Source organism: Schistocerca piceifrons, chromosome 3 (genome assembly GCF_021461385.2).
Source record: "Schistocerca piceifrons isolate TAMUIC-IGC-003096 chromosome 3, iqSchPice1.1, whole genome shotgun sequence".
In the NCBI taxonomy this organism is placed as follows: Eukaryota; Metazoa; Arthropoda; class Insecta; order Orthoptera; family Acrididae; genus Schistocerca; species Schistocerca piceifrons.
Window position 1 is genome coordinate 38432910 of NC_060140.1, and position 23228 is coordinate 38456137.

Genomic DNA, 23228 nt, shown 5'->3' on the forward strand with positions numbered 1-23228 from the left:
TCCTTACGTTTCCATAGAAACGTTACTCGACTTAGAAGGAGTTGTCAAGGAAACCATTGTATTTCATAGCGACGCTATTTCTGTGTTAGTTCGTCAACGTGAGGAAGCGAGGTATGCAGGAATGAAGGAATAGTGCATCGGAAAGAGTGTACTCTTACCCCGAAGGAAAATCCTGACGTTTCCATAGAAACGTTATTCGATTTAGAAGGAGATGTCAAGAAACCCATAGTATTTCATAGCGTCTCAATTTCTGTGTTAATTCGTCAATGTGAGGGAGCGAGGTATGCAGGAAAGAAGGAATAGTGCATCGGAAAGAGTATACTCGTATCCCAAAAGAAAATCCTGTCGTTTCCATAGAAACGTTACACGATTTAGAAGGAGATGTCGAGGAACCCATAGTTTTTCATAAAGACGCAATTTCTGTGTTCATTCGGCAATGTGAGGGATCGAGGGATGCAGTAAAGAAGGAATAGTGCGTCGGAAAGGACATAGTCGTGTCCCAAATGAAAAACCTGTCGTTTCCATTGAAACGTTACTCGATTTAGAAGGAGATGTCATAGAACCCATAGCATTTCGTAGCGACGTCATTTCTGTGTTAATTCTTCAATGTGAGGGAGCGAGGGATGCAGTATAGAAGGAATAGTGCATCGGAAAGGAGGTAATGGTATAAAAAAAAAAAAATCCGGTCGTTTCCATAGGAACGTTACGTGATTTAGAAGGAGAAGTCATAGAACCCATAGTATTTCATGGCGACGCAATTTCAGTGTTAATTCGTCAATGTGAGGGAGCGAGGGATGCAGGAAAGAAGGCATAGTGCATCGGAAAGGAGATACTCCTAACGCAAAAGAAAATCCTGTCGTTTCCATAGAAACGTTACTTGATTCTGAAGGAGGTATCACAGAACCCATAGTATTTCATAGCGACGCAATCTCTGTGGTATTTCGTCAATGTGAGGGAGCGAGGGATGCAGTAAAGAAGGATTAGTCCTTCGGATAGGGGATACCCGTATCTCAAATGAAAATCCTGTCGTTTGCATAGAAACGTTACTCGATTTAGAAGGAGTTGTCAAGGAACCCATAGTATTACATAACGACGCTATTTCTGTGTGAATTCGTCAATGTGAGGGAGCGAGATATGCAGGAAAGAAGGAATAGTGCATCGGAAAGAGTATACTCGTACCCCGAAGGAAAATCCTGACGTTTCCATAGAAACGTTATACGATTTAGAAGGAGATGTCAAGAAACCCATAGTATTTCATAGCGTCTCAATTTCTGTGTTAATTCGTCAATGTGAGGAGCGAGGTATGCAGGAAAGAAGGGTGAGTGCATCGGAAAGAGTATACTCGTACCCCGAAGGAAAATCCTGACGTTAGAAGGAGATTTCAAGGAACACATAGTTTTTCATAGCGACGCAATTTCTGTGTTAAATCGTCAATGTGAGGGATCGAGGGAGACAGTAAAGAAGGAATTGTGCATCGGAAACGACGTAGTCGTATCCCAAATGAAAAACCTGTCGTTTCAATAGAAACGTTACTCGATTTTGAAGGAGATGTCATAGAACCCATAGTATTTCGTAGCGAAGCAATTTCTGTGTTATTTCGTCAATGTGAGGGAGCGAGGAATGCAGCAAAGACGGAATTGTGCTTCGGAAAGGAGATAGTCGTATCCCAAAAAAAATCCTGTCGATTCCATAAATATGTTACGTGATTTAGAAGGAAATGTGATAGAACCCATGGTATTTAATAGCGAAGCAATTTCGTTTTAATTCGTCAATGTGAAGGAGCGAGGGATGCAGTAAAGAAGGAATAGTTCATTGGAAAGGAGATACCCGTATCCCGAAAGAAAATCCGGTAGTTTCTATAGCAACGTTACTGCATTTAGAAGGAGATGTCAAGGAACCCATTGAATTTCATAGCGACGCAATTTCTGTGTTATTTCGTCAATGTGAGGGAGCGAGGGATGCAGTAATAAAGGCATAGTGTATTGGAAGGGAGATACTCGTATCCCAAAAGAAAATCCTGTCGTTTCAATAGAAATGTTACTCGATTTTGAAGGAGATGTCACAGAACCTATAGTATTTCATAGAGTCGCAATTTCTGTGTTATTTCGTCAATGTGAGGGAGCGCGGGATACAGTAAAGAGGGAATAGTGCATCAGAAAGGAGATACCCGTATCTCAAAAGAAAATCCTGTCGTTTGCATAGAAACGTTACTCGATTTAGATGGAGATGTCATAGAAAACATAGTATTTCATAGCGACGCATTTTCTGTGTTAATTCGTCAGTGTGAGGGAGGAGCGGATGCAGTAAAGAAGGAATACTGCATCGGAAAGGTGATACTCGTATCTTAAAAGAAAATTCTGACGTTTGCATAGAAACGTTACTCGATTTAGAAGGAGATGTCATAGAACTCATAGTAACTCATAGCGACGCAATTTCTGTGTTAATTCATCAATGTGAGGGAGCGAGGGATGCAGTAAAGGAGCAATAGGGCATTGGAAAGGAGATACTCGTATCCCAAAAGAAAATCCTGTCGTTTCCATAGAAACGTTACTCCATTTACTAGGAGATGTCATACAACACGTAGTACTTCGTAGCGACGCAATTTCTGTGTTAATTCGTCAATGTGTGGGAGCGAGGGATGCAGTAAAGAAGGAATAGTGCATCGGAAAGGAGATACTGGTATTCCAAATGAAAATAATGTCGTTTCCATACTAACGTTACTTGATTTAGGAGGAGAAGTCATAGAACCCATAGTATTTCATAGCGGCGCAATTTCTGTGTTAATTCGTCAATGTGAAGGAGCGAGGGATGCTGCAGAGAAGGCACACTGCATCGGAAAGGAGATACTCATATCCCAAAAGAAAATCCTGTCGTTTCCATAGAAACGTTACTCGATTATGAAGGAGATGTCATGGAACCCATAGTATTTCACAGCGACTCAATTTCTGTGTTAATTCGTCTGTGTGAGGGAGCGAGGTATGCAGGAGAGAAGGAATAGTGCATCGGAAAAAGTATACTCGTATTCCAAAAGAAAATCCTGTCGTTTCCATAGAAACGTTACTCGATTTAGAAGGAGAAGTCATAGAACCCATTGTATTTCATAGCGACGCAATTTCTGTGTTAATTCGTCAATGTGTGGGAGCGAGGAATGCAGTACAGGAGGAATAGTGCATCGGAAAGGAGATAATCGTATCCCAAAGGAAAATACAGTCGTTTCCATAGAAACGTTATTCGATTAAGAAGGAGTTGTCAAGGAACACATAGTATTTCATAGCGACGCTATTTCTGTGTTAATTTGTCAACGTGAGGGAGCGAGGTATGCAGGACAGAATGAATAGTGCATCGGAAAGAGTATACTCGTATCCCAAAAGAAAATCCTGTCGTTTCCATAGAAACATTACTCTATTTAGAAGGAGTTGTCAAAGAACACATAGTATTACATAACGACGGTATTTCTGTGTGAATTCGTCAATGTGAGGGAGCGAGGTATGCAGGAAAGAAGGAATAGTGCATCGGAAAGGACATAGTCGTGTCCCAAACGAAAAACCCGTCGTTTCCATTGAAACGTTTCTCGATTTAGAAGGAGATGTCATAGAACCCATAGCATTTCGTAGCGACGTTATTTCTGTGTTAATTCTACAATGTGAGGGAGCGAGGGATGCAGTATAGAAGGAATAGTGCATCGGAAAGGAGGTAATGGTATCCCAAAAGAAAATCCGGTCGTTTCCATAGGAACGTTACGTGATTTAGAAGGAGAAGTCATAGAACCCATAGTATTTCATAGCGACGCAATTTCAGTGTTAATTCGTCAATGTGAGGGAGCGAGGGATGCAGGAAAGAAGGCATAGTGCATCGGAAAGGAGATACTCCTAACGCAAAAGAAAATCCTGTCGTTTCCATAGAAACGTTACTTGATTCTGAAGGAGATATCACAGAACACATAGTATTTCATAGCGACGCAATCTCTGTGGTATTTCGTCAATGTGAGGGAGCGAGGGATGCAGTAAAGAAGGATTAGTCCTTCGGATAGGGGATACTCGTATCTCAAAAGAAAATCCTGTCGTTTGCATAGAAACGTTACTCGATTTGGAAGGAGATGTCATGGAACCCATAGTATTTCACAGCGACTCAATTTCTGTGTTAATTCGTCAATGTGAGGGAGCCAGGTATGCAGTACAGATGGATTAGTCCATCGGATAGGGAATACTCGTATCTCAAAAGAAAACCCTGTCGTTTGCATAGAAACGTTACTTGATTTAGAAGGAGATGTCATAGAACCCATAGTATTTTGTAGCGACGAAATTTCGGTGTTAAGTCTCAATGTGAGGGAGCGAGGGATGCAGTAAAGAAGGGATAGTGCATCGGAAAGGAGATAGTCGTATCCCAGAAGAAAATCCTTACTTTTCCACAGAAACGTTACTCGATTTAGCAGGAGTTGTCAAGGAAACCATTGTATTTCATAGCGACGCTATTTCTGTGTTAGTTCGTCAACGTGAGGGAGCGAGGTATGCAGGAAAGAAGGAATAGTGCATCGGAAAGAGTATACTCGTATCCCAAAAGAAAATCCTGTCGTTTCCATAGAAACGTTACTCGATTTAGAAGGAGATGTCATAGAACCCATAGTATTTAGCTGCGACGCAATTTCTCTGTTAATTCTTCAATGTGAGGGAGCGAGGGATGCAGTAATGAAGGCATAGTGCATCGGATAGGAGATACTCGTATCTCAAAAGAAAATCATGTCGTTTGCATGGGAACGTTATTCGATGTAGAAGGAGATGTCATAGAACCCATAGTATTTAGCTGCGACGCAATTTCTGTGTTAATTCTTCAATGTGAGGGAGCGAGGTATGCAGGATAGAAGGAATAGTGCATCGGATAAAGTATACTCGTATCCCAAAAGACAATTCTTTCGTCTCCATAGAACCGTTACTCGAATTTGTAGGAGATGTCACAGAACACATAGTATTTCATAGCGACGCAATTTCTGTGTTATTTCGTCAATGTGAGGGAGGGAGGGATGCAGTAAAGAAGGACTAGTGCATCGGAAAGGAGATACTCGTATCTCAAAAGAAAATCCTGTCGTTTGCATAGAAACGTTACTCGATATACATGGAGATGTCATAGAATACATAGTATTTCATATCGACGTTATTTCTGTGTTAATTTGTCAATGTGAGAGAGGAGGGGATGCAGTAAAGAAGGAATAATGCATCGGAAAGGTGATACTCGTATCTCAAAAGAAAATTCTGCCGTTTGCATAGAAACGTTACTCGATTTAGAAGGAGATGTCATAGAACCCATAGTAATTCACAGCGACGCAATTTCTGTGTTAATTCGTCAATGTGAGGGAGCGAGGGATGCAGTAAAGAAGGAATAGTGCATCGGAACGGAGATACTTGTATTCCAAAAGAAAATACTGTCGTTTCCATAGAAACGTTACTTGATTTAGGAGGAGAAATCATAGAACCCATAGAATTTCACAGCGACGCAATTTCTGTGTTAATTCGTCAATGTGAAGGCGCGAGGGATGATGTAAAGAAGGCATAGTGCATCGGAAAGGAGATAGTCGTATCCCAAAAGAAAATCCTGATGTTTCCATAGAAACGTTACTCGATTATGAAGGAGATGTCACAGAACCCATAGTATTTCATAGCGATGCTATTTCTGTGTTAATTCGTCAATGTAAGGGAGCGAGGGATGCAGTATAGAAGGAATAGTGCATCAGAAAGGAGATACTCGTATCCCAAAAGAAAATCCTGTGGTCTCCATAGAAACGTTACTCGATTTAGAAGGAGAAGTCATAGAACCCATAGTATTTCGTAGCGACGTAGTTTATGTGTTAACTCGTCAATGTGAGGACTGAGGGATGCAGAAAGGATGGAATAGTGCATCGGAAAGGAGATACTCTCATCCCAAAAGAAAATCCTGTCGATTCCATAGAAACGGTAATCGAATTAGAAGGAGAAGTCATAGAACCCATTGTATTTCTAAGCGGCGCTATTTCTGTATTAATTCGTCAATGTAAGGGAGCGAGGGATGCAGTAAAGGAGGAATAGTCCATCGGATAGGGGATACTCGTATCTCAAAAGAAAATCCTGTCGTTTGCATAGAAACGTTACTCGATTTAGAAGGAGATGTCATAGAACCCATAGTATTTAGCTTCGACGCAATTTCTCTGTTAATTCTTCAATGTGAGGGAGCGAGGGATGCAGTAATGAAGGCATAGTGCATCGGATAGGAGATACTCGTATCCCAAAAGAAAATCCTGTCGTTTCCATAGAAACGTGACTCGATTCGGAAGGAGATATCACAGAACCCATGGTATTTTATAGCGACGCAATCTCTGTGGTATTTCGTCAATGTGAGGGAGCGAGTGATGCAGGAAAGAAGGAATAGTGCATCGGAAAGGAGATAGTCGTATCACAAAAGTAAATATTTACGTTTCCATAGAAACGTTACTCGATTTAGAAGGAGTTGTCAAGGAACCCATAGTATTTCATAGCGACGCTATTTCTGTGTTAATTCGTCAACGTGAGGGAGCGAGGTATGCAGGAAAGGAGGAATAGTGCATCGGAAAGAGTATAGTCGTAACCCTAAAGAAAATCCTGTTGTTTTCATAGAAACGTTACTCGATTTAGAAGGAGATGTCATGGAACACATAGTATTTCACATCGATTCAATTTCTGTGTTAATTCGTCAATGTGAGGGAGAGAGGTATGCAGGAAAGAAGGAATAGTGCATCGGAAAGGAGATACTCGTATCCCAAAAGAAAATCCTGTCGTTTCCATAGAAACGTTACTCGATTTAGAAGGAGAAGTCATAGAACCCATTGTATTTCATAGCGACGCAATTTCTCTGTTAATTCGTCACTGTGAGGGAGCGGGGGATACAGTAAAGAAGGAATAGTGCATCGGAAAGGAGATACTCGTATCTCAAACAAAATCCTGTCGTTTGCATAGAAACGATACTCGATTTAAAAGGAGAAGTCATAGAAGACATAGTATTTCACAGCGACGCAATAACTGTATTAATTCGTCAATGTGAGGGAGCGAGGGATGCAGTAAAGAAGGAATAGTGCATCGGAAAGGAGAAACTCGTATCTCAAAGAAAATCCTGTCGTTTGCATAGAAACGATACTCGATTTAAAAGGAGAAGTCATAGAAGACATAGTATTTCATAGCGACGCAATTTCTGTATTAATTCGTCAATGTGAGGGAGCAAGGGATGCAGTAAAGAAGGCATAGTGCAATGGAAAGGAGATACTCGTATCCCAAAAGAAAATCCTGTCGTTTCCATAGAAACGTTACTCGAATTTGTAGGAGATGTCACAGAACACATAGTATTTCAGAGCGACGCAATTTCTGTGTTCTTTCGTCAGTGTGAGGGAGGGAGGGATGCAGTAAACAAGGAATAGTGCATCGGAAAGGAGATACTCGTATCTCAAAAGAAAATCCTGTCGTTTGCATAGAAACGTTACTCGATATACATGGAGATGTCATAAAAAACATAGTATATCATAGCGACGCTATTTCTGTGTTAATTCGTCAATGTGAGGGAGGAGGGGACGCCGTAAAGAAGGAGTAATGCATCGGAATGGTGATACTCGTATCTTAAAAGAAAATCCTGTCGTTTGCATAGAAACGTTACTCGATTTAGAAGGAGATGTCATAGAACCCATAGTATTTAGCTGCGACGCAATTTCTGTGTTAATTCTTCATAGTGAGGGAGCGAGGGATGCAGTAAAGAAGGCATAGTGCATCGGATAGGTTATACTCGTATCCCAAAAGAAAATCCTGTCGTTTCCATAGAAACGTGACTCGATTCTGAAGGAGATATCACAGAACCCATAGTATTTTATAGCGACGCAATCTCTGTGGTATTTCGTCAATGTGAGGGAGCGAGGGATGCAGGAATAAAGGAATAGTGCATCGGAAAGGAGATAGTTGTATCCCAAAAGAAAATATTTACATTTCCATAGAAACGTTACTCGATTTAGAAGGAGTTGTCAAGGAACCCATAGTATTTCATAGCGACGCAATTTCTGTGTTAATTCCTCAACGTGAGGGAGCGAGTTATGCAGGAAAGGAGGAATAGTGCATCGGAAAGAGTATACTCGTATCCCTAAAGAAAATCCTGTTGTTTTCATAGAAACGTTACTCGATTTAGAAGGAGATGTCATGGAACACATAGTATTTCACATCGATTCAATTTCTGTGTTAATTCGTCAATGTGAGGGAGAGAGGTATGCAGGAAAGAAGGTATAGTGCATCGGAAAGAGTATACTCGTATCCCAAAAGAAAATCCTGTCGTTTCCATAGAAACGTTACTCGATTTAGAAGGAGAAGTCATAGAACCCATTGTATTTCATAGCGACGCAATTTCTGTGTTAATTCGTCAATGTGATGCAGCGAGGGATGCGGTATAGAAGGAATAGTGCATCGGAAAGGAGGTACTTGTATCCCAAAAGAAAATCTTGTCGTTTCCATAGAAACATTACGTGATTTAAAAGCAGAAGTGATAGAACACATAGTTATTAACAGCGACGCAATTTCTGTATTAATTCGTTAATGTGAGGGAGCGAGGGATGCAGGAAAGAAGGAATAGTGCATCGGAAAGAGTATACTCGTATCCCAAAAGAAAATCCTGTCGTTTCCATAGAAACGTTACTCGGTTTAGAAGGAGATGTCGAGGAACCCATAGTTTTTCATAAAGACGCAATTTCTGTGTTCATTCGGCAATGTGAGGGATCAAGGGATGCAGTAAAGAAGGAATAGTGCGTCGGAAAGGACATAGTCGTGTCCCAAATGAAAAACCTGTCGTTTCCATTGAAACGTTACTCGATTTAGAAGGAGATGTCATAGAACCCATAGTATTTCATGGCGACGCAATTTCAGTGTTAATTCGTCATTGTGAGGGAGCGAGGGATGCAGGAAAGAAGGCATAGTGCATCGGAAAGGAGATACTCCTAACGCAAAAGAAAATCCTGTCGTTTCCATAGAAACGTTACTTAATTCTGAAGGAGGTATCACAGAACCCATAGTATTTCATAGCGACGCAATCTCTGTGGTATTTCGTCAATGTGAGGGAGCGAGGGATGCAGTAAAGAAGGATTAGTCCTTCGGATAGGGGATACCCGTATCTCAAATGAAAATCCTGTCGTTTGCATAGAAACGTCACTCGATTTAGAAGGAGTTGTCAAGGAACCCATAGTATTACATAACGACGCTATTTCTGTGTGAATTCGTCAATGTGAGGGAGCGAGATATGCAGGAAAGAAGGAATAGTGCATCGGAAAGAGTATACTCGTACCCCGAAGGAAAATCCTGACGTTTCCATATAAACGTTACTCGTTAGAAGGAGATTTCAAGGAACACATAGTTTTTCATAGCGACGCAATTTCTGTGTTAAATCGTCAATGTGAGGGATCGAGGGAGACAGTAAAGAAGGAATTGTGCATCGGAAACGACGTAGTCGTATCCCAAATGAAAAACCTGTCGTTTGAATAGAAACGTTACTCGATTTTGAAGGAGATGTCATAGAACCCATAGTATTTCGTAGCGAAGCAATTTCTGTGTTATTTCGTCAATGTGAGGGAGCGAGGAATGCAGCAAAGACGGAATTGTGCATCGGAAAGGAGATAGTCGTATCCCAAAAAAAATCCTGTCGATTCCATAAATATGTTACGTGATTTAGAAGGAAATGTGATAGAACCCATGGTATTTAATAGCGAAGCAATTTCGTTTTAATTCGTCAATGTGAAGGAGCGAGGGATGCAGTAAAGAAGGAATAGTTCATTGGAAAGGAGATACCCGTATCCCGAAAGAAAATCCGGTAGTTTCTATAGCAACGTTACTGCATTTAGAAGGAGATGTCAAGGAACCCATTGAATTTCATAGCGACGCAATTTCTGAGTTATTTCGTCAATGTGAGGGAGCGAGGGATGCAGTAATAAAGGCATAGTGTATTGGAAGGGAGATACTCGTATCCCAAAAGAAAATCCTGTCGTTTCAATAGAAACGTTACTCGATTTTGAAGGAGATGTCACAGAACCTATAGTATTTCATAGAGTCGCAATTTCTGTGTTATTTCGTCAATGTGAGGGAGCGCGGGATACAGTAAAGAGGGAGTAGTGCATCAGAAAGGAGATACTCGTATCTCAAAAGAAATTCCTGTCGTTTCCTTAGAAACGTTACTCGAATTAGAAGGAGAAGTCATAGAACCCATAGTATTTCGTAGCGTCACAATTTCTGTGTTCATTCCTCAATGTGAGGGAGCGAGGCATGCAATAAAGAAGGAATAGTGCATCACAAAGGAGATACTCGTATCCCAAAAGAAAAGCATTTCGTATTTATTGAAACGTTACTCGATTTAGATGAAGATGTCATAGAAAACATAGTATTTCATAGCGACGCATTTTCTGTGTTAATTCGTCAATGTGAGGGAGGAGCGGATGCAGTAAAGAAGGAATACTGCAACGGAAAGGTGATACTCGTATCTTAAAAGAAAATTCTGACGTTTGCATAGAAACGTTACTCGATTTAGAAGGAGATGTCATAGAACTCATAGTAACTCATAGCGACGCAATTTCTGTGTTAATTCATCAATGTGAGGGAGCGAGGGATGCAGGAAAGAAGGCATAGTGCATCGGAAAGGAGATACTCCTAACGCAAAAGAAAATCCTGTCGTTTCCATAGAAACGTTACTTGATTCTGAAGGAGATATCACAGAGCACATAGTATTTCATAGCGACGCAATTTCTGTATTAATTCGTCAATTTGAGGGAGGGAGGGATGCAATAAAGAGGGCATAGTGCATCGGAATGGAGATACTCGCATCTCAAAAGTAAATCCTTCCATTTCCATAGAAACGTTACTCGATTATGAAGGAGATGGCACAGAACCCATAGTATTTCATAGCGACGCAATTTCTGTGTTAATTCGTCGCTGTGAGGGAGTGAGGGTTGCAGTAAAGAAGGAATAGCGCATCGGAAAAGAGATAGTCGAATCCCAAAAGAAAATCCTGTCGATTCCATAAAATCGTTACTCGATTTAGAAGGAGATGTCATAGAACATATAGTAGTTAATAGCAACGCAATTTCTTTGTTAATTCGTCAATGTGAGAGAGCGAGGGATGCAGTAAAGAAGGTATAGAGCATCGGAAAGGCGGTAGTCGTATCCCAAAAGAGAACCCTGTCGCCTCCATAGAACCGTTACTCGATTTAGAAAGAGAAGTCATAGAACCCATTGTATTTCATAGCGACGCATTTCTGTGTTCATTCGTCAATGTGAGGGACCGAGGAATGCAGTAAAGAAGGAATAGTGCATCGGAAAGGAGATATTCGTATCTCATAAGTAAATCCTGTCGTTTGCATAGAAACGTGACTTGATTCAGAAGGAGATGTCGTAGAACCCATAGGATTTCATAGCCCCGCGATTTCTGTGTTATTTCGTCAATGTAAGGGTGCGAGGGATGCAGTAAAGAACAAATAGTGCATCTGATAGAAGATACTCCTATCCCAATAGAAAATCCTGTCGTCTCAGTAGAAACGTTACTAGAATTAGAAGGAGATGTCATGGAACACATTGTATTTCATAGCGACGCATTTTCTGTGTTAATTCGTCAATGTGAGGGAGCGAGGGATGCAGTAAAGAAGGAATAGCGCATCGCAAAGGACATAGTCTTATCCCAAAAGAAAATCCTTTCGTTTCCATAGGAACATTACCCGATTTAGAAGGAGATGTCATAGAACCCCTAGTATTATTTAGCGACGCAAATACTGTTTAATTCGTCAATGTGAGGGACCGGGGGATGCAGTAAAGAGGGAATAGTGCATCGGAAAAGAGGTACTCGTATCCCAAAAGAAAATATTGTCGTTTCCTTAGAAACGTTACTAGATTTAGAAGGAGAAGTCATAGAACCCATAGTATTTCATAGCGACGCAATTTCTGTGTTAATTCGTAAAAGTGAGGGAGCGAGGGATGTAGTAAAGAAGAAATAGTCCGTCGGAAAGGAGATAGTCGTATCCCAAAAGAAAATCCTGTCGTTTCCATAGGAACGTTACTCGATTTAGAAAGAGAAGTCATAGACCCCATTGTATATCATAGCGACACAGTATCTATGTTAATTCGTCAATGTGAGGGGCGAGAGATGCAGTAAAGCAGGAATAGGGCATCGGAAAGGAGATACTCGTATCCCAAAAGAGAATCCTGTCGCCTCCATAGAAACGTTACTCGATTTAGAAGGAGAAGTCATAGAACCCATTGTATCTCATAGCGACGCATTTCTGTGTTTATTCGTTAATGTGAGGGACCGAGGAACGCAGTAAAGAAGGAAGAGTGCATCGGAAAGGAGATAGTCGGATAACAAAAGAAAATCCTGTCGCTTGCATAGAAACGTTACTCGATTTTGAAGGAGATGCCTCAGAACCCATAGTATTTCATAGCGACGCAATTTCTGTGTTAATTCGTCCATGTGAGGGTGCGAGGGATGCAGTAAAGAAGGAATTGTGCATCGGAAAGGAGACACTCGTATCCCAAAAGAAAATCCTATCGGTTCCATAAAAACGTTACTCGATTTAGAGGGAGATATCATAGCACACATTGTATTTCATAGCGACGCATTTTCTGTGTTAATTCGTCAATGTTAGGGAGCGAGGGATGCAGTAAAGAAGGAATAGTGCATCGGAAAGGAGATACTGGTATCCCAAAAGAAAATCCTCTTGTTTCCATAGAAACGTTACTCGATTTAGAAGGAGAAGTCATAGAACCCATAGTATTTCATAGCGACGCAATTTCTGTGTTAATTCGTCAAGGTGAGGGTGTGAGGGATGCAGTAAAGAAGGCATAGTGCATCGGAAAGGAGATTCTCGCAACCCTAAAGGAAATCCTGCCGTTTCCATAGAAACGTCACTCGATTGCGAAGGAAATGTCACACAACCCGTAGTATTCCTTAGCGACGCAATTTCTGTGTTAATTCGTCAATGTGAGGGAGCGGGGAATGCAGGAAAAGAAGGAATGGTGCAACGGAATGGAGATAGTCGTATCCCAAAAGAACATCCTGTCGTTTCCATAGAAACGTAACTCGATTTAGAAGGAGATGTCATAGAAACCCTAGTATTATATCGCGACGCAAATACTGTTTAATTCGTCAATGTGAGGGACCGGGGGATGCAGTAAAGAGGGAATAGTGCATCGGAAAAGAGGTACTCGTATCCCAGAAGCAAATACTGTCGTTTCCTTGAAACGTTACTAGATTTGGAAGGAGCTGTCATAGAACCCATAGTATTTCATAGCGAAGCAATTTCTGTGTTAATTCGTCAATGTGAGGGAGCGAAGGATGTAGTAAAGAAGAAATAGTCCATCGGAAAAGAGATAGTCGTATCCCAAAAGAAAATCCTGTTGTTTCCATAGGAACGTTACTCGATTTAGAAGGAGAAGTCATAGACCCCATTGTATATCATAGCGACACAGTATCTATGTTAATTCGTCAATGTGAGGAGCGAGAGATGCAGTAAAGCAGGAATAGGGCATCGGAAAGGAGATACACGTATCCCAAAAGAAAATGCTGTCGTTTCCATAGAAACGTAACTCGATTTAGAAGGAGATGTCATCGAACTCCTAGTATTATATAGCGACGCAAATACTGTGTTAATTCGTCAATGTGAATGACCCCGGGATGCAGGAAAGAGGCAATAGTGCATCGGAAAGAAGGTACTCGTATCCCAAAAGAAAATATTGTCGTTTCCTTAGAAACGTTACTAGATTTAGAAGGAGATGTCATAGAACCCATAGGATTACATAGCGACGAATTTTCTGTGTTAATTCGTCAATGTGAGGGGCGAGGGATGCAGTAAAAAAGGAATAGTGCATCGGAAAGGAGATACCCGTATCCCAAGGGAAAATCTTGCCGTTTCCATAGAAAAGTTACTCGATTTAGAAGGAGGAGTCATGGAACACATAGTATTTCATAGCGACACGATTCCTGTGTTAATTCGACAATGTGAGGGAGCGAGGAATGCAGTAAAGAAGACATAGTGCATCTCAAAGGAGATACTCGTATCCGGAAAGAAAATCCTGTCCTATCCGTAGAAACGTTACTCGACTTTGTAGGAGATGGCACAGAACCCATAGGATATCATAGCGACGCAATTTCTGTGCTAATTCGCCAATGTGAGGGAGCGAGGGATGCAGCAAAGATGGAATAGTACATCGGAAAGGAGATACTCGTATCCCGAAACAAAATCCTTTCGTTTCCATAGAAACGTAACTCGATTTTAAAGGAGATGTCAAGGAACCCGTAGTATTTCATAGCGATGCTATTTCTGTGTTAATTCGTCAATGTAAGGGAGCGAGGGATGCAGTAAATAAGGAATAGTGCTTCTGAAAAGGAGATAATCGTATCCCAAAAAAAAAAAAAAAAAAATCCGTTCGTTTCCATAGAAAAGTTACTCGATTTCGAAGGAGAATTCATAGAACCAATAGTATATCGCAGCTACGCAATTTCTGTGTTAATTATCCAATGTGAGGGAGCGAGGGATGCAGTAAATAAGGAATAGTGCATCGGAAAGGAGATACTGGTATCCCAAAACAAATCCTGTCTTTTCCATAGAAATGTTACTCGATTTAGAAGGAGAAGTCATAGAACCCATAAAATTTCATAGCGACACAATTTCTGTGTCAATTCGTCAATGTGAGGGAGCGAGGGATGCAGGAAAGAAGGATTAGTGCATCGGAACGGAGTTACTCGTATCCCAAAAGAAAATTCTGTCGCTTCCATAGAAACGTTACTCGATTTTGAAGGAGATGTCATAGAACCCATGGTTTTTCATAGCGACGCAATTTCTGTGTTAATTCGTCAATTTGAGGGATCGAGGTACGCAGTAAAGAAGGAATAGTGCATCGGAAAGGACATAGTCGTATCCCAAAAGAAAATCCGGTCGTTTCCATAGAAACGATACTCGGTTTAGAAGGAGATGTCATACAACCCATAGTACTTCGTAGTGACGCAATTTCTGTGGTTATTCGTCAATGTGAGGGAGCGAGGGATGCAGTAAAGAAGGATTAGTGCATCGGAACGGAGTTACTCGTATCCCAAAAGAAAATTCTGTCGCTTCCATAGAAACGTTACTCGATTTTGAAGGAGATGTCACAAAACCCATAGTATTTCATAGCGACGCAATTTCTGGGTTAACTCGTCAATGTGGGGAGAGAGGGATGCAGTAATGACGGAATAGTGCATCCGAAAGGAGATAGTCGTATCCCAAAAGAAAATCCTGTCGTTTCCATAGAAAGGTTACTCGATTTAGAAGGAGTTGTCAAGGAACACATAGTATTTCATTGTGACGCTATTTCTGTGTTAATTCGTCAATGTGAAGGGGCGAGGTATGCAGGAAAGAACGAATAGTGCATCGGAAAGAGTATAGTCGTATCCCAAAAGAAAATCCTGTAGTTTTCATAGGAACGTTACTCGATTTAGAAGGAGATGTCAAGGAACCCATAGTGTTTCATAGCGACGCAATTTCTGTGTTTATTCGGCAATGTGAGGGAGTGAGGGATGCAGTAAAGAAGGAATAGTGCATCGGAAATTAGGAAGTCGTATCCCAAAAGAAAATCCTTTCGCTTTCATAGAAACGTTACTCGATTCTGAAGGACATGTCATAGAACCTATAGTATTTAATAGCGACTCTATTTCTTTTTAATTCGTCAATGTGAGGGAGCGAGGGATGCAGTGAAGAAATAATAGTTTATTGGAAAGGACATAGTCGTATCCCAAAAGAAAATCCTGTCGTCTCCATAGAAACGTTACTCGATTTAGAAGGAGATGTCATAGAACCCATAGTATTTCATAGCGACGCAGTTTCTGTGTTAATTCGTCAATGTGAGGGAGCGACGGATGCAGTAAAGAAGGAATAGTGCATTGGAAAGGAGGTAGTAGTATCCCAAAAGAAAATCCTTTCGTTTCCATAGAAACGCTACAAGATTTAGAAGCAGTCGTCAAGGAACCCATAGTATTTCATAGCGACGCAATTTCTGTGTCAAGTCGTCAATGTGAGGAAGCGAGGGATGCAGTAAAGAAGGAATAGTGCATCACAAAGAGATACTCGTATCCCAAAAGAAAATCCTGTCGATTCCACAGAATAGTTACTCGAATTAGAAGGAGATATCGAGGAACCCAAAGTATTTCATTTCGACGCAATTTCTGAGTCAATTCGTCAATGTGAGGAAGCGAGGGATGCAGTAAAGAAGGAATAGTGAATCGGAAAGAGATACTCGTATCCCAAAAGAAAATCCTGTCGTTTCTATAGAAACGTTACTCGATTTAGAAGGAGTTGTCAAGGAACCCATAGTATTTAATTCGACGCTATTTCTGTGTTAATTCGTCAATGTGAGGGGGCGAGGTATGCTGGAAAGAAGCAATAGTGCATCGGAAAGGAGATAGTCGTGTAACAAAAGAAAAACCTTTCGCTTTCATATTAACGCTACTCGATTTAGAAGGAGATGTCATAGATCCCATAGTTTTTCGTAGGGACGCAATATCTGTGTTAATTCGTCAATGTGAGGGATCGAGGGATGCAGTAAATAAGGAATTGTGCATCGGAAAGGAGATACTCGTATCCCAAAAGAAAATCCTGTAGTTTCCATTGGAAGGTTACTCGATTTAGAAGGAGATGTCAAGGAACCCATGGTATTTCAATGCGACTCAATTTCTGTGTTAATTCATCAATGTGAGGGAGCGTGGGATGCAGTAAAGAAGGAGTAGTGCATCGGAAAGGTGGTAGTCGTATCCCAAAAGAAAATCCTGTCGTTTCCATATAAACGTTACTCGATTTAGAAGGAGAAGTCTTAAAACTGATTGGATTTCATAGCGACGCAATTTCTGTGTTAATTCGTCAATGTGAGGGAGCGAGGGATGCAGTAAAGAAGGAAGAGTGCTTCGGAAAGGACATAGTCGTATCCCAAAAGAAAATCCTGTCGTTTCCATAGAAACGTTACTCGATTTAGAAAGAGATGTCATAGAACCCATAGTATTTGATGGCGGCGCAATATCTGTGTTAATTCGTCAACGTGAGGGAGCGAGGGATGCAGTAAAGACATAATAGTCTATCGGAAAGGAGATACTCGTATCCCAAAAAAAAATCCTGTAGTTTCCATAGAGACGTTACTCGATTTAGAAGGAGATGTCATAGAATCCATAGTATTTCATGTTGTTGTTGTTGTTGTGGTCTTCAGTCCTGAGACTGGTTTGATGCAGCTCTCCATGCTACTCTATCCTGTGCAAGCTTCTTCATCTCCCAGTACCTACTGCAACCTACATCCTTCTGAATCTGCTTAGTGTATCTCTTGGTCTCCCTCTACGATTTTTACCCTTCACGCTGCCCTCCAATGCTAAATTTGTGATCCCTTGATGCCTCAAAACATGTCCTACCAACCGATCCCTTCTTCTAGTCAAGTTGTGCCACAAACTTCTCTTCTCCCCAATCGTATTCAATACCTCCTCATTAGTTACGTGATCTACCCACCTTATCTTCAGCATTCTTCTGTAGCACCACATTTCGGAAGCTTCTATTCTCTTCTTGTCCAAACTGGTTATCGTCCATGTTTCACTTCCATACATGGCTACACTCCATACAAATACCGACTTCCTGACACTTAAATCTATACTCGATGTTAACAAATTTCTCTTCTTCAGAAACGATTTCCTTGCCATTGCCTGTCTACATTTTATATCCTCTCTACTTCGACCATCATCAGTTATTTTACTCCCCAAATAGCAAAACTCCTTTACTACTTTCAGTGTCTCATTTCCTAATCTAATTCCCTCAGCATCACCCGATTTAATTTGACTACATTCCATTATCCTCGTTTTGCTTTTGTTGATGTTCATCTTATATCCTCCTTTCAAGACACTGTCCATTCCGTTCAACTGCTCTTCCAAGTCCTTTGCTGTCTCTGACAGAATTACAATGTCATCGGCGAACCTCAAAGTTTTTACTTCTTCTCCATGAATTTTAATACCTACTCCGAATTTTTCTTTTGTTTCCTTTACTGCTTGCTCAATATACAGATTGAATAACATCGGGGAGAGGCTACAACCCTGTCTCACTCCTTTCCCAACCACTGCTTCCCTTTCATGCCCCTTGACTCTTATAACTGCCCTCTGGTTTCTGTACGAATTGTAAATAGCCTTTCGCTCCCTGTATTTTACCCCTGTCACCTTTAGAATTTGAAAGAGAGTATTCCAGTCAACATTGTCAAAAGCTTTCTCTAAGTCTACAAATGCTAGAAACGTAGGTTTGCCTTTTCTTAATCTTTCTTCTAAGATAAGTCGTAAGGTTAGTATTGCCTCACGTGTTCCAACATTTCTACGGAATCCAAACTGATCTTCCCCAAGGTCCGCTTCTACCAGTTTTTCCATTCGTCTATAAAGAATTCACGTTAATATTTTGCAGCTGTGACTTATTAAACTGATAGTTCGGTAATTTTCACATCTGTCAACACCTGCTTTCTTTGGTATTGGAGTTATTATATTCTTCTTGAAGTCTTTGGGTATTTCGCCTGCCTCATACATCTTGCACACCAGATGGTAGGGTTTTGTCAGGACTGGCTCTCCTAAGGCCGTCAGTAGTTCTAATGGAATGTTGTCTACTCCCGGGGCCTTATTTTGACTGAGGTCTTTCAGTGTTCTGTCAAACTCTTCACGCAGTATCTTATCTCCCATTTCATCTTCATCTACATCCTCTTCCGTTTCCATAATATTGTCCTCAAGTACATCGCCCTTCTATAAACCCTCTATATACTCCTTCCACCTTTCTGCCTTCCCTTCTTTGCTTAGAACTGGGTTGCCATCTGAGCTCTTGATATTCATACAAGTGGTTCTCTTCTCTCCAAAGGTCTCTTTAATTTTCCTGTAGGCAGTATCTATCTTACCCCTAGTGAGACAAGCCTCTACATCCTTACATTTGTCCTCTAGCCATCCCTGCTTAGCCATTTTGCACTTTCTGTCGATCTCATTTTTGAGACGTTTGTATTCCATTTTGCCTGCTTCATTTACTGCATTTTTATATTTTCTCCTTTCATCAATTAAATTCAATATTTCTTCTGTTACCCAAGGATTTCTATTAGCCCTCGTCTTTTTACCTACTTGATCCTCTGCTGCCTTCACTACTTCATCCCTCAGAGCTACCCATTCTTCTTCTACTGTATTTCTTTCCCCCATTCCTGTCAATTGTTCCCTTATGCTCTCCCTGAAACTCTCTACAACCTCTGGTTCTTTCAGTTTATCCAGGTCCCATCTCCTTAAATTCCCACCTTTTTGCAGTTTCTTCAGTTTCAATCTGCAGTTCATAACCAATAGATTGTGGTCAGAATCCACATCTGCCCCTGGAAATGTCTTACAATTTAAAACCTGGTTCCTAAATCTCTGTCTTACCATTATATAATCTATCTGATACCTATTAGTATCTCCAGGATTCTTCCAGGTATACAACCTTCTTTTATGATTCTTGAACCAAGTGTTAGTTATGATTAAGTTATGCTCTGTGCAAAATTCTACAAGGCGGCTTCCTCTTTCATTTCTTCCCTCCAATCCATATTCACCTACTATGTTTCCTTCTCTCCCTTTTCCTACTGACGAATTCCAGTCACCCAGGACTATTAAATTTTCGTCTCCCTTCACTACCTGAATAATTTCTTTTATCTCGTCATATATTTCATCAATTTCTTCATCATCTGCAGAGCTAGTTGGCATATAAACTAGTACTACTGTAGTACGCATGGGCTTTGTGTCTATCTTGGCCACAATAATGCGTTCACAATGCTGTTTGTAGTAGCTAACCCGCACTCCTATTTTTTTATTCATTATTAAACATACTCCTGCATTACCCCTATTTGATTTTGTATTTATAACCCTGTAATCACCTGACCAAAAGTCTTGTTCCTCCTGCCACCGAACTTCAGTAATTCCCACTATATCTAACTTTAACATATCCATTTCCCTATTTAGATTTGCTAACCGACCTGCCCGATTAAGGGATCTGACATTCCACGCTCCGATCCGTAGAATGCCAGTTTTCTTTCTCCTGATAACGACGTCCTCTTGAGTAGTCCCCACCCGGAGATACGAATGGGGGACTATTTTACCTCCGGAATACTTTACCCAAGAAGACGCCATCATCATTTAATCATACAGTAAAGCTGCATGTTCTCGGGAAAAATTACGGCTGTAGTTTCCCCTTGCTTTCAGCCGTTCACAGTACCAGCACAGCAAGGCCGTTTTGGTTAATGTTACAAGGCCAGATCAGTCAATCATCCAGACTGTTGCTCCTGCAACTACTGAAAAGGCTGCTGCCCCTCTTCAGGAACCACATGTTTGTCTGGCCTCTCAACAGTATTTCATAGCGACGCAATTTCTGTGTTAATTCGTCGCTGTGAGGGAGTGAGGGTTGCAGTAAAGAAGGAATAGCGCATCGGAAAAGAGATAGTCGAATCCCAAAAGAAAATCCTGTCGATTCCATAAAATCGTTACTCGATTTAGAAGGAGATGTCATAGAACATATAGTAGTTAATAGCAACGCAATTTCTTTGTTAATTCGTCAATGTGAGAGAGCGAGGGATGCAGTAAAGAAGGTATAGAGCATCGGAAAGGCGGTAGTCGTATCCCAAAAGAGAATCCTGTCGCCTCCATAGAACCGTTACTCGATTTAGAAAGAGAAGTCATAGAACCCATTGTATTTCATAGCGACGCATTTCTGTGTTCATTCGTCAATGTGAGGGACCGAGGAATGCAGTAAAGAAGGAATAGTGCATCGGAAAGGAGATATTCGTATCTCATAAGTAAATCCTGTCGTTTGCATAGAAACGTTACTTGATTCAGAAGGAGATGTCGTAGAACCCATAGGATTTCATAGCCCCGCGATTTCTGTGTTATTTCGTCAATGTAAGGGTGCGAGGGATGCAGTAAAGAACAAATAGTGCATCTGATAGAAGATACTCCTATCCCAATAGAAAATCCTATCGTCTCAGTAGAAACGTTACTAGAATTAGAAGGAGATGTCATGGAACACATTGTATTTCATAGCGACGCATTTTCTGTGTTAATTCGTCAATGTGAGGGAGCGAGGGATGCAGTAAAGAAGGAATAGCGCATCGCAAAGGACATAGTCTTATCCCAAAAGAAAATCCTTTCGTTTCCATAGGAACATTACCCGATTTAGAAGGAGAAGTCAGAGAACCCACAGTATTTCGTAGCGACGCAATTTCTGTGTTAATTCGTCAATGTGAGGGGGCGAGGGATGCAGCAAAGAAGGAATAGTGCATCGGAGAGGAGATACTGGTATCCCAAAAGAAAATCCTCTCGTTTCCATAGAAACGTTACTCGATATAGAAGGAGAAGTCATAGAACCCATAGTATTTCATAGCGACGCAATTTCTGTGTTAATTCGTCACGGTGAGGGAGTGAGGGATGCAGTAAAGAAGGCATAATGCATCGGAAAGGAGATTCTCGCAACCCTATAGAAAATCCTGTCGTTTCCATAGAAACTTTACTCGATTGCGAAGGAAATGTCACACAACACATAGTATTCCTAAGCGAAGCAATTTCTGTATTAATTCGTCAATGTGAGGGAGCGAGGGATGCAGTAAAGAAGGAATAGTGCATCGGAAAGGAGATAGTCGTATCCCAAAAGAAAATCCTGTCGTTTCCATAGAAACGTAACTCGATTTAGAAGGAGATGTCATAGAACCCCTAGTATTATTTAGCGACGCAAATACTGTTTAATTCGTCAATGTGAGGGACCGGGGGATGCAGTAAAGAGGGAATAGTGCATCGGAAAAGAGGTACTCGTATCCCAAAAGAAAATATTGTCGTTTCCTTAGAAACGTTACTAGATTTAGAAGGAGAAGTCATAGAACCCATAGTATTTCATAGCGACGCAATTTCTGTGTTAATTCGTAAAAGTGAGGGAGCGAGGGATGTAGTAACGAAGAAATAGTCCGCCGGAAAGGAGATAGTCGTATCCCAAAAGAAAATCCTGTCGTTTCCATAGGAACGTTACTCGATTTAGAAAGAGAAGTCATAGACCTCATTGTATATCATAGCGACACAGTATCTATGTTAATTCGTCAATGTGAGGGGCGAGAGATGCAGTAAAGCAGGAATAGGGCATCGGAAAGGAGATACTCGCATCCCAAAAGAGAATCCTGTCGCCTCCATAGAAACGTTACTCGATTTAGAAGGAGAAGTCATAGAACCCATTGTATCTCATAGCGACGCATTTCTGTGTTTATTCGTCAATGTGAGGGACCGAGGAACGCAGTAAAGAAGGAAGAGTGCATCGGAAAGGAGATAGTCGGATAACAAAAGAAAATCCTGTCGCTTCCATAGAAACGTTACTCGATTTTGAAGGAGATGCCTCAGAACCCATAGTACTTCATAGCGACGCAATTTCTGTGTTAATTCGTCCATGTGAGGGTGCGAGGGATGCAGTAAAGAAGGAATTGTGCATCGGAAAGGAGACACTCGTATCCCAAAAGAAAATCCTATCGGTTCCATAAAAACGTTACTCGATTTAGAGGGAGATATCATAGAACACATTGTATTTCATAGCGACGCATTTTCTGTGTTAATTCGTCAATGTGAGGGAGCGAGGGATGCAGTAAAGAAGGAATAGTGCATCGGAAAGGAGATACTGGTATCCCAAAAGGAAATCCTCTTGTTTCCATAGAAACGTTACTCGATTTAGAAGGAGAAGTCATAGAACCCATAGTATTTCATAGCGACGCAATTTCTGTGTTAATTCGTCAAGGTGAGGGTGTGAGGGATGCAGTAAAGAAGGCATAGTGCATCGGAAAGGAGATTCTCGCAACCCTAAAGGAAATCCTGCCGTTTCCATAGAAACGTCACTCGATTGCGAAGGAAATGTCACACAACCCATAGTATTCCTTAGCGACGCAATTTCTGTGTTAATTCGTCAATGTGAGGGAGCGGGGAATGCAGGAAAAGAAGGAATAGTGCAACGGAATGGAGATAGTCGTATCCCAAAAGAAAATCCTGTCGTTTCCATAGAAACGTAACTCGATTTAGAAGGAGATGTCATAGAAACCCTAGTATTATATAGCGACGCAAATACTGTTTAATTCGTCAATGTGAGGGACCGGGGGATGCAGTAAAGAGGGAATAGTGCATCGGAAAAGAGCTACTCGTATCCCAGAAGCAAATACTGTCGTTTCCTT